Genomic DNA, 12,560 nt, shown 5'->3' on the forward strand with positions numbered 1-12,560 from the left:
TCTATAAGAACATATAATGGGGGCGAGTATGTTTCTAATGAGTTTAAAAAAATTTGTTAGATGCATGGCATTAAGAGCGAGTTGACAACCCCTTACAATCTTGCACCAAATGTTGTGGTTGAAAGATATAATCACACACTTTGTGAGAGAGTCAAATGCATGTTGTCCACAACTAATCTCCTGCAATAGTTCTGGAGAGAGACTCTTAAAACTACAGTTCATATATGCAATCACTCTCCCAACCGTGCATTGGAAAATGGCATTCCTGAAGAGGTTTCGTCTGGCAAACCTGCTTCATATGACCACTTGCATGTATTTGGTTGTGATGCCTTTGTGCATGTTCTTGTAAATCAGAGGACTAAACTAGACCTGAAACCCATCAAGAACATCTTCATGGGATATGGAGATGAAAAAGAGATGGGTTATAGAGTTTGGCTTCCTCATGATATGAAGATAGTACACAGCCGAAATGTAGTATTTAATGAGGCAAAGTTGCTTAAAAATGCTACTCAGGGTGACCTTAACAAAAAGAAGGTCAAATTTTAGCATGAATAGCCAGTCATTTAGCAGCCATTAGTAGCTGAAGATTCTGTTCCCTTTGATTCTGAAAATGAGCAACAACCTATATTGTGCTATAGCCAGAAGATAAGGGATGGTGAATAGATGCACAAAATGAAATAGAATAGCAAGAAGAACATGCTAAAAACAGGTTACATCAACAAGAAAATGCTGAAAATCAGTCAACACCAAGAGATGGTGTGCACATACCTGAGGATGTAGGCCCATTTCCTAACAATACATGTCATTGGGTAAGAAGGTCTACACATGTCAAAAGGCAACCATAGAGGTTTCAACCATCTTTGGATTGCATTTTATTGAATGATGAAGGTGAGCCTCTGATATTTAGAGAGGCATGGTCATGTGAAAACAAGAGAAAGTGGGAGCTTGCTATGCAGGAAGAGATGAAGTCTCTATATGTGAATAACACATGGAAGCTTGTACCTTTGCCCAAGGATAGGAAAGCTATCCCTAAAAAATGGGTTTACAAGGAGAAATGTATTAATGGGAAGCCCAATTACAAGGCACGTTTGGTTGCTAAGGGCTATACATAGAAGGAAGGCATAGACTTCCAGGAGGTTTTTTCACCAATGGTGAAGATGACTATGCTCTGTGTATTGTTTGCTCTCATTGCATCCTTGGATTTAGAGTTGGATTAGATGGATGTGAAGATTGCTTTTTTTCATGGTGACCTAGATGAAGAGCTACACATGAAACAACCTGAAGGTTTTGCTATTCCAAGGAAAGAGCATTTGGTTTGTAAACTAAAACATAGCTTATATGGGCTAAAAGAAGCCCCTAGTAGATAGTGGTATAAAAATTTTGATACCCTCATGCTCAATTATGGATTTAAACGCAGTCGTGTAGATCACTGCTTATACACTAAAAAGGCTAATGATGGAAGTATTATTGTCTTGGTCTTGAGTACTTTGAATGCTCTCAAAAGGCAGCTAAGTTTAGCCTTCTCGATAAAGGATTTGGGGGTAGCTAAACACATTTTGGGCATGTGTATTAAAAGAGATAGAGGGTAGTCATTGTTATTTCTCTCACAGGACAAGTACATAAGCAAAGTACTTGATAGATTTAATATGGCTAATGCTAAGCCTCTTGGTGTGCCTTTACCGCCATATACAAAGCTTTGCAAAGTTTATTGCCCAAAGGCTGATGCAGATACTACTGCTATGAAGGGCATATCGCTATATGCATCAGATTGTGGTTCTTTGATGTATGCCATGGTTGCAACTCACCCTGACGTTGCACATGCAGTGGGAGTTGTTAGTAGATTCATGTCTAACCCTAGCAATCCACATTGGGAAGCAGTGATATTTATCTTTAGATACTTAAAAGGTACATAAGAAAGGTGTATATGCTATGGAAAGGGTACACTAGAGTTGCAAGGATTCTATGATTCAGACATGGTGGCAAGAGATCTTGACACTAGAAAGTCTACCATTGGGTATGTCTTTAGTTTGGGCTGGTGGGGCTATTTCTTGGTGTTCAAGGTTGTAGAAAATTATGGCAGTGAGTACTACTATAGAGGTTGAATATACTTCAGCCCCACAGAAGCTTCTACGAGGTTGAATATATTTCAGCCATCACACAAAAGCTTCTAAGGACGCTATTTGGCTTGGTCATTTGGTCAAGGATTTTGGTCTCTCTTCACGTACTCCAATGCTTGGTTGTGATAGCCAAAGTGTTGTATGTCTAGCTAAGAATGCCATGTTTCATGCACTCACCAAACACATAGATGTTTGGTACCACTTCATTTGACAGGCCTTGGATGATAGTCTTGTCACACTGACTAAGGCCAAAACCCAAGATAACCCTGTAGGAGATCACTAAAAGCCTTGCAAAGGCTCGCCATGAGCATTGCATCCAATTAGTGGGAGTTGGCTAGCTTAAAGGTACCACTTTGGGACTTTAAGTGGGAGGTTGTTGGGTGTAAAGTCCCTTAATCTCCATGTGTATAGACATATACGGGTGTGAACACACCCTTATTTTGTATCCTAACATATAAATACACTTTATACTTTGTGTATAGTGACTTTCTGGTATACTTATCTTGGGATTCACTCTCACTCTTAACATTGCTCCTATGCCATTTTTGTCTCACATTCCATTGTGCACTCATTGTTGAGATGTTTGCAATCACACCTACTTCAGTCTCTTTGTAAGGGGCCATGAGGGCTCAGGACTAGAATCCCATATGCACAGTAGGAGAAGTGCTACCATTCAGTTTCCTATAAAGCATTGTACTTGCACTCTTTTTCAATGGAATGATAGTACTCTTTTATTTCCAGTAAAGTGTTTGTGTCACTGTCCACACACAAGATTGTGTTTATGTCTCCAAGTCTCAATCTTGGAACCTAATTCACTTGTGTGACAATTTGTATTGTCAGTGTCAATGTCTTCATGAGTTCATTCTTCCTCTTTCAACCTCCATTTACGGGCCATATCATTAGGAGCTCTCTTCTAGGAGTTTTTTCATTTATTTTTCAGTAAACAATGCACACTCTGCAAAAAACCAGGCCTGGGTCAGAAACCCTAATCCAGACTCCATAGCCAAAGCTCCAAATTGCATCCTTTACACTTTCTCAAGCTCACTAGAGCTCTTGCAACTCAAAGTCTACTGCCTAACCAGGCCAACAGATCAATAAGGAGGGGAGATATTGCAGACTTGAAAGATCTGGAGCAAGCAACAAGACATTTAAGCTCAACATCAAGTTCAAGCATAGTACCTACATAGTGTGTTTTCACACTACCATTGTTTGTGTCATTTGACACATTGGATTTCAACTCTATTGCTGAAAAGTTTCAAATTTTCAAGACTGATTCTCCATGAAAATTATGAAGACTTAGATTTGAAAGATCTTGAAGGATTTTGAATGCTTGAAGATTCAAGGAAGAAGCTACAGACATAGTGTCGATTAACACTCACCTAGTGCTTTTTGGTACTTGTGCTCAACTCTTCTGTTGCTGAAATCTAAGAATTTTGGTGCTGATTTAATGTTGCTCTAGCCATCTAACATGGGAAAAGACTCTCCAATTGCTCGCTTCAAAGGAGTCGGGTTTCACACCTAGCAAACCCGCATCAAACTCATCCTGATGAAGAAGGGCCTCTAGGCCATTATTACCACTGGAAAAGAAAAGAAGCCTTGTGATGCAGACCTTGTAGTCACTTGGCAAAAGAATGATGATAAGGCTCAAGCCATTATCAAACTGGAGCTAGACGACAGCTATATCCACCATGTGGATAAATGTGATACTTCACAAGATACATGGAAGAGACTTGACACCTTGTTTGGTGCACAATCTAAGTCATCAAAGTATGGTCTCTTGATTGAATTTGTTAGGCTTGAAATGAAGTCCAGCACATCACTTGCCACACATCTAAATTACATAGAAGGACTTCTAACCCAACTTGTAGGAATCAACATTAAAATGGAAGAAGATGTTTGCATTGGTGTTCTACTTGAAAGTTTGCCTCCTGAATATAATAATGTATCAACAACTCTAATCAATATGCCAAACCCTAGGCTTGTTGATATCTAGGCATCACTATTAGAGGAGGAAAAGAAGTTAAAAACTAAGGAAGAACAAATTACCTCTAGAGATGAACAAGCATTATATGTTGGCAACATGTACAAAGGCAAGAAGGATCAGCTTTTCTGTGACTTTTGCAAAAGGACTGGACACACTGAGAAGTTCTTCCATGCTAGAAAGAGGTTTCAAAAGGCCTATCTAGTTGCAGTTAAAGAAGAAGAAGACTATGGAGCAAAGGAAGAAGAAAAAGAATAAGACCACTAGGAGAAGGACAAACCTCATTAGTCCTTCTATTCAGATAGACTCTTTTAGTCTTGTATTGCCTAGCCCTAATGCTTTGGACATAAACTTTAAACTCCTCATGTAGCCTTATATTACAGCCTCTGTACACTTTGTGAGGACCCTATTACAGCCTCTGTATGTCCATCATGTTTATGGTACCCACATTTAGCCTTTTCTGTGATAGCCTCTTGTTTTTTGCCATGTTTATGGTGTGCCCACACTTTGCAGGTGTTGTTTTCACTAAAGCCTCTATATGCTTTGTAATTATGGTTGTGATTGAGGAGGGGTGTTGAGATGTTTGCAATCACACATGCTTCATTCTCTTTGTAAGGAGCAATGAGGGCTTAGGATTAGAATCCCATATGCACAGTAGGAGAAGTGCTACTGTTTAGTTTCCTATAAAGCATTGTACTTGCACTCTTTTTCAATGGAATGATAATGCTCTTTTCTTTCCAATAAAGTGTATGTGTCACTGTCCACACACAAGATTGTGTTTATGAGTCCAAGTCTCAATCTTGGAACCTAATTCACTTGTGTGACAATTTGTCTTGTCAGTGTCAATGTCTTCATGAGTTCATTCTTCCTCTTTCAACCTCCATAGCTTCTGTCATAGCCATGTCCTAGATCCGAGTTTTCACACTCATCCCAACACACACACACACACACACACACACACTCTCTCTCTCTCTCTCTCTCTCTCTCTCTCTCTCTCTCTCTCTCTCTCTCTCTCTCTCTCTCTCTCTCTCTCTCTCTCTCTCTCTCTCTCTCTCTCTCTCTCTCTCTCTCTCTCTCTCTCTCTCTCTCTCTCTCTCTCTCTCTCTCTCTCTCTCTCTCTCTCAAAAAAGTCATACAACAAATCCTTTCCCTCCTCTTCTCTATGGTGCATGGTTGAGGCTTTTATAGCCTACGTTCCCCTCCATCTCACGAGCTTTGAGGTGCCGTGTGCTGGTTTTTCTAAGACGACTAATTCATGTGTTGATTTAGTTATAGATTTTTTGGTTGAGATTAGGATGGCGTAGTTTTCAGTCTACACATTGAGCAAAGGATCAAACCGGCATACTTTGTGTCATGAACGTAATGATGACCATGGAGGATGATGTTCTAGATGATGATGCCAATGTTTTTTGGTTTTGTTTACATTACAAAGTGCCTTAAAGGAAATGAAGAATGCCCAAAAATTAATACATAATTCTATCCCATGTGCTTCTTTTATTAGCCTTATCAAAGAAATCGATGGTAAGTGGGAGCTTTATGCTTGGAATATAAGTGCTCTACATAATATTTGCAAGGATGCAAAGGGATTCTTGATTGTTTTTCTCCAGTGGAAAAACATTCGTGTTCCCCATTGCACACAAAGTTACCTTACAAGACAATGCATCAAAAGGATTGGTTTCATATAGGTTTGATATGCTCCTCGTTTCAACAACCACAACTAACTACAAGGTTTATGACATTCTAAACATCACTCCATCAAGGGTTGAGAATGATCCTAGTGTAAAAGTTCAAGATTCATATTGAAGAGGTAAAAAAAAATGTAAAACATTTAAAAAGGAAGCTCTTGAGAGGATTAAAGAGAAGTAAAAGCTTAAAGATTTGTAAGCACTTGAGGAAGAGAACCAAGATAGACTTGATCAAATTCTTGACAAATATTACTACTTTTGGTTAACAAAACTACTTGGTTTAGATGAAGGAATTGAATGATACAAAAAATTGTATCCTCCTACAATCATTCCTATGCTATTTGTTATTTCTCTTTACTTTCATGTGTTTGATGCTTCATCTAGCTAAGAAGATGCTTTGTTATAGGTGTTTGGTTGGTTCTCTTCCTAAAGAAAAATCTAAGAGTATTTGTTATGATCATTTTAATTTGTTCTTGTAATGAGAGAGAAACAAGACAGTAGAAAAGGAAAGGTCCTATGATCCATAGCCTTCTCCTATTTTGATTGTATTGAAGACAGTCTCTATATACACAAAGTCGTTTTCTTGTTTAAAAAATTATGATTTTCATATTACTTGGATAAGTTACAAATTATGGCATTGGAAAATAATAATTATGAAGACTAAATTTAATACCAAATAATAAAATGAGAATGAAGTGAGCAAAAGTAGATCCAACACTTTTTCTTATTATTAGTTCCAAATCATTATGGTTTCTATTTGAGAGCTCTCAATACAATGAATGGTCTTTTCCACCTATTTCCTAACAACACCCCATCGAACTTGAAATAAAACTAGTTGTATCATCTAGTAGGAGCTCAAGAGTCTTAATAATATCTTCAAAGCTCCATTTCATGGCCACATAGATAAACTAAGTCATATATTGATAGAATCATGTTAGTACTAGGCTAGAAAATTTGCCACAAGACATTTTATGGCCCAGGCCCTATTTGACTTTTTCAAAATCGCATGTATATGAAGTCAAAATTTGATAGAGATTTACTAATTTTATTAGATGGTAGAATCAAAGGTTTAGAATGATTTTCAAAAAAAATCACTATCTACGAATTCTAGATTTTCAAAAGTGCATCAGAGTCGATCAAATAAATAGCTAATAGTGCTATTTGGAGCTATTGAAAAAGTTGTCAATTTTCATCAAAGTGCACTTATATTAATATAAACTAGGTGCTCCTCTGCACCTAAATTCTCCTGGCATTTAAGAAATTTCATGCAAGTGCTTTGCATCTTGGGGTTCATGAGAGGCTAATATAATGAACATAGTCCAATCTTTGAAAGCTTTGGCAACTTAGACTAATTCAATGGTAAATGCATGAAAATGTTATATCTGAGGATGTGGCACTTGCTAATATATAGGGGGTGCAAGATCAATGTCAAAAAAATCAAACCTTGACTATATCTTTAGAGAATCCTTAGAACCATTTTTCAAAGTTTCTTAAAGACAAACACATTTAATGGTGATTTCTATTCACATGGAGGCTATCATGGCATGTTTATTATCCACACACATTGAGCCTATAATATTACATGCATTTGACAACCCATAAACTATATAGAGTCTCTCTCTCTCTCTCTCTCTCTCTCTCTCTCTCTCTCTCTCTCTCTCTCTCTCTCTCTCTCTCTCTCTCTCTCTCTCTCTCTCTCTCTCTCTCTCTCTCTCTCTCTCTCTCTCTCTCTCTCTCTCTCTCTCTCTCTCTCTCTCTCTCTCTCTCTCATATTAGCCATTGGAATCAAAGCCATTGGAAACAAAGCCATAGATTGTTTTAAATTTACCAACAATTCTCTATGGTATTTGATTATGGCTCAAGATTTTCCATCGATATTTGTACCTACAAAGTAAAACCTCATGTGCAATCACTTCCTAGGGGGGAGAGTGCTAGTTTACTATTTGTGCACAAAACATAGAATATTATTGGTTTGGGAGATGGGTTGAACTCCATGCAAGCCCAAAGTGTTGTCCCATACATGCAGACCCAAAACTGTGAATAGGTTATGGTGCAAATATTATGTGAGTATATATGCCTACATAGTCTAATACTTTGTTAGATGATGGCTCCAAGGGTTCATCTATTGATGATGGGCTGATAAATAAATCTTTACACTAGTGAAGATGGGAAAAAGTAGCATGTTTGAGGGAAAAGGAAGTTGTGGATGATGAAGATATTGGAGACACACTAGTGGTGAGATGGACAATAGGTGAAGTCAAATCCAATAAGCTCTTGAAGGACAAGGTGCTTTGCTAGATCAAATAGAAGTGGTAGTTAATGGAATTGGTCCCTTTTCACTTGAAGTACCATTTCCTTCTTTCTTTAAAGCTGATTGTCTAGCACTAGGATGAATGAAGTGGAAAGGGAAAAAGTGCAAGTGACTCAGGGAGACAAGAGGCGAGTCCAAACTCCCTGAGTATGTCTTGACCTTAATGTGCCCTAGGTAAATGTGGGGGGACATGGGAAAAGGACTAGGGGTTTAGAGATGGAGCCGACCAACCAAGGTCATTGGATGCATCCAACTTAAGGACCCCTAGGTGCGGTGCAGTGCATGTAAGTGCATATGTCTTTTTCTTTTCTTTTCTTTTCTTAACTTTTTGTTTCCTCTCATGTTTTTTCTTTCTTTCTTTCTTTCTTTTTGTGTCTCTTTTTTTCCCCTTTTCTTTTCACTGCTCTTTTTCTTGTGAGCAATGACATGTTCATACAACTAGGCATGTAGCCTTATGAAGATAAATGGAAGTAGGAAATATCTAAATGTAGACTACATATAAAAACCTAACTGAAAAGAATGGAGTTGTGCACCAAAGTGTACACATAGAAATGGAAGACTAAGCCTTAAAACTTGAAAGCACATTACATTGTTGTTGATGAAGTGATTACTAAATATGAACATGTCCTTGTTGATGAAGAATTGTGTGCTCATTGATGAAACAAGTTGCAACTACCCCTCAAGAAATAAATGGTGATTAGATGTTGCATTCAATGTATGCTATTGATGAAGAGCCTAGATGTCATGGTCAATGGTGCTTGGATCTCTTTATCTTTAGTTAGAGTCACGCAGATGATTTTGTTGGCATGAGGTTACTAGAGCTTTGAATCTTCAAAGAATGCTTTTATTGCCAATGATGTTGTCTTTATGTGCTGTAGCTTGAATCTAGAGGGATCTACTATTTTCCATGATGTTGTTGTCAAGTCTTGAATATGCAATGCTTTGCTTTGTCACATGTCATTTTTATGCATTCACTTGGTCAAGTTTTGAGAATACCATGTAGTAGATTCAAAGTCAAAAGATAGAAAGAAGTACAAAAAACTTTTCAACATTTCACCATCGTACCTTGAGCAAAAATTGTGATCTTGTAACTTTGATCTTGCACTCACCTAAGATGTAGCATTTTCCATAATTTGAAGGGATTTGGCTCTTGTTAGTGCAACAAAAGTAAAATATATACAAGGAAACTAAGGCTAGTTATATACAAGGGTTAATATTGTGTAGTTTTTGGAATCCACCAACCATAGATATTTAGATTGTAATCCAATTTAGCAAAAGCATCTAGACTAGTTGGTTTTGTAGCTAGCCCACAAATGTAAGTAATTAGATCGCTAAAAGCAAGGATGGTCTTGCAAAGCAACTGGAAATGTGTAACTCCTTCTGTAGTTAGAATCTTATCAAGCAATGGGTAATATTTCAATGTTTGTGGCAACACTAGATTTTGAGAGAGGATGATAGAGCACAAGGAAGTAGTCTCGTAGTAAGTTGGATCTAATTGAAGTGTGCTAATTGTATGACACTACTCAACCGTGTCATAAGACAACTTCCATTGCAAGCAATCTCAAGTCAATGAGAATACCACTTTTGCAAGAATGGACTCAAGGAATTGCAATTCTACTCAAGCTCATCAAGTATTGACTAGTTATTTATTTTAGCCACAAAAGCATAAGAAGAATAAGTCAGCATTATTACAATTGCTTATGAGGGAGAGTCTTCATATATTCATCTTGAACCAAGAGACTCTTGTGGTAGAGACGTTCACTCTCTTCCCAAGTGGGACACCAATTGGAAGCAACGTGAACTGCCTCATCATCAGCAAGGCCTAATCAATGATTGTGAACAGTTTGGCGTAGGTAGCGAATATGGATAGTGGTTCATCTAGTTCCCTAGAACTCGTAACCTTGGATTGATCCTGTTGTTGCCCTGTATTTTCTAAAGCAATATCAATGTCAACTTAGATTTTTCTACCATGAGAATGATAAAATAGCATCATTGCATTGTATATGTTCTATATTTGTTTAGAGGCAAGAGAATTAAGTATTTGGTACATGATTAAGTTCATGCAAATGTCAAGTCACAGGATCTAGCATTTTAGGTGTGGAAGGGTTAGAATTGATGGGCCATGAGAGCTTCAATTGTTGGTCTAAGAGAAGGATTAGTATTTTAGGGAGCTAGGGTTTGGGTCTGGTTTAGCATTTCAAGGGCTAGGGGGTCACGACTTGAGTTTTGGTGGCATAGGGGAGAGGGCATCAAAACTTAGGGAGATTAGTCTTTTTAAGTTGGGAGTTAAGCTTGGTGGGGGGTCACACACACCACATATAAGGTTAAGCTAATGTGTATGTGTAATATCTAAGGTTAAAGCTAATATGTTGATAATAATATATTTGTATAATATATATTATAATGTGTCATTGTGTGTGTGTGTGTGTGTGTGTGTGTGTGTGTGTGTGTGTGTGTGTGTGTGTGTGTGTGTGTGTGTGTGTGTGTGTGTGTGTGTGTGTGTGTGTGTGTGTGTGTGTGTGTGTGTGTGTGTGTGTGTGTGTGTGTGTGTGTGTGTGTGTGTGTGTGTGTGTGTGTGTGTGTGTGTGTGTGTGTGTGTGTGTGTGTGTGTGTGTGTGTGTGTGTGTGTGTGTGTGTGTGTGTAAAATGTAATGCATAAATTTATTTTTATATTAATATTATATGTATATATAATATATATAATTTAATATATAAGTGTATTATACATATTGATATTATACTTATATACATGCTAATACATATATGCATAATATCAATATTATACTTATATACGCTAATATGTCTATATTTAAGCATATTAGATATATTGATATTGTACTTACATACACACTTATACACTTCTTTCCCCCATCTCACCCTTTCTTCTTCTTCTTCTTCTTCTTCTTCTCTCTCTCTCTCTCTCTCTCTCTCTCTCTCTCTCTCTCTCTCTCTCTCTCTCTCTCTCTCTCTCTCTCTCTCTCTCTCTCTCTCTCTCTCTCTCTCTCTCTCTCTCTCTCTCTCTCAAAAGTCATACAACAAATCCTTTCCCTCCTTCTCTTCTCTATGGCGCATGTTTGAGGCTTTATAGCCTATGATCCCTTCCATCTCACGAGCTTCGAGATGCCATGTGCTAGTTTTTCTAAGATGACTAATTCGTGTGCTGATTTAGTGATGGCTTTTTTGGATGAGATTAGGATGGCATAGTTTTCAGCCTACACATCGAGCAGAGGATCAAACCAATGTACTTTTTGTGTCATGAACATGATGATAACCGGGGGGATGATGTTCTAGATGATGATGGTAGCATTTTTTGGTTTTCTTTTTTTAATTTAAGGATGTTACAAAGTCCCCTAAAGGAAATGAAGAATGACCAAAAAGTAATACATAATTCTATCCCATGTGCTTCTTTTATTAGCCTTATCAAAGAAATTGATGGTAAGTGGGAGCTTTAGGCTTGGAATATAAGTGCTCTAGATTATATTTGCAAGGATGCAAAGGGATTCTTGATTGATTTTCTCCAATGGAAAAAACTTTTTTGTTCACCATTGCACATAGAGTTACCTTTCAAGACAATGCATCAAAAGGATTGGTTTGATCATATAGGTTTGATATGCTCATTGTTCCAACAGCCACCTCTAACTACAAGGTTTATGACATTCTAAGCATTGCTCCATCAAGGGTTGAGAAGGATTCTAGTGTAAAAGTTCAAGATTCATAGAGAAGAGGTGAAAAAAATGTAAAACATTAAGTAACGAAACTCTTGAGAGGATTAAAGAGAAGTAAAAACTTAAAGAGTTGAAAGTACTTGAGGAAGAAAACCAATATATACTTGATCAAATTCTTGATAAATGTTGCTACTTTTGGTTAACGAAACTACTTGGTTTAGATGAAGGAATTGAATGATACAAAAATTTGTATCCTCCTATGGTAATTCCTATGTTAGTTGTTATTTCTCTTTACTTTCATGTGTCCAATCCTTCATCTAGCTAAGAAGATGCTTATTATGGGTGTTTGGTTGGTTCTCTTGCTAAAGAAAAATCTAAGAGTGTTTGTTATGAGCATTTTAATTTGTATCTCTAGGGAGAGAGAAACAAGATTTGATCACCTTTTATAAAACATTGGATTCCATCTATCCTTGACTTTAAAATGACAATAGCATCTAGTTGTATAGTTTGCCTTTGCAACTAGATATTCTACTTGTGGTTGGAGAATGATTGCAAATCATGGATGTTTATAGAAGCCAAGTTCATGCTCATAAAAAAGAGAACAATTATAAGTAGCAATCCCTTTAGGCTTGGTTTATTCAAGTTGTTTTGTTCTTAGACTTACGCTCTAAATTATGAAGACTAAATTTAATCCCAAAGAATAAAATTCGAATGAAGTGAGCAAAAGTAGATCCAGCTCTTTAATCATTATGGTTGCTATTTGAGAGCTCTCAATACAATGAAAAGTCTTTTCCACCTATT

Source organism: Lygodium microphyllum, chromosome 25 (genome assembly GCF_053477565.2).
Source record: "Lygodium microphyllum isolate KBCC chromosome 25, Lygodium_microphyllum_v1.1.10, whole genome shotgun sequence".
NCBI classification, from domain to species: domain Eukaryota; kingdom Viridiplantae; phylum Streptophyta; class Polypodiopsida; order Schizaeales; family Lygodiaceae; genus Lygodium; species Lygodium microphyllum.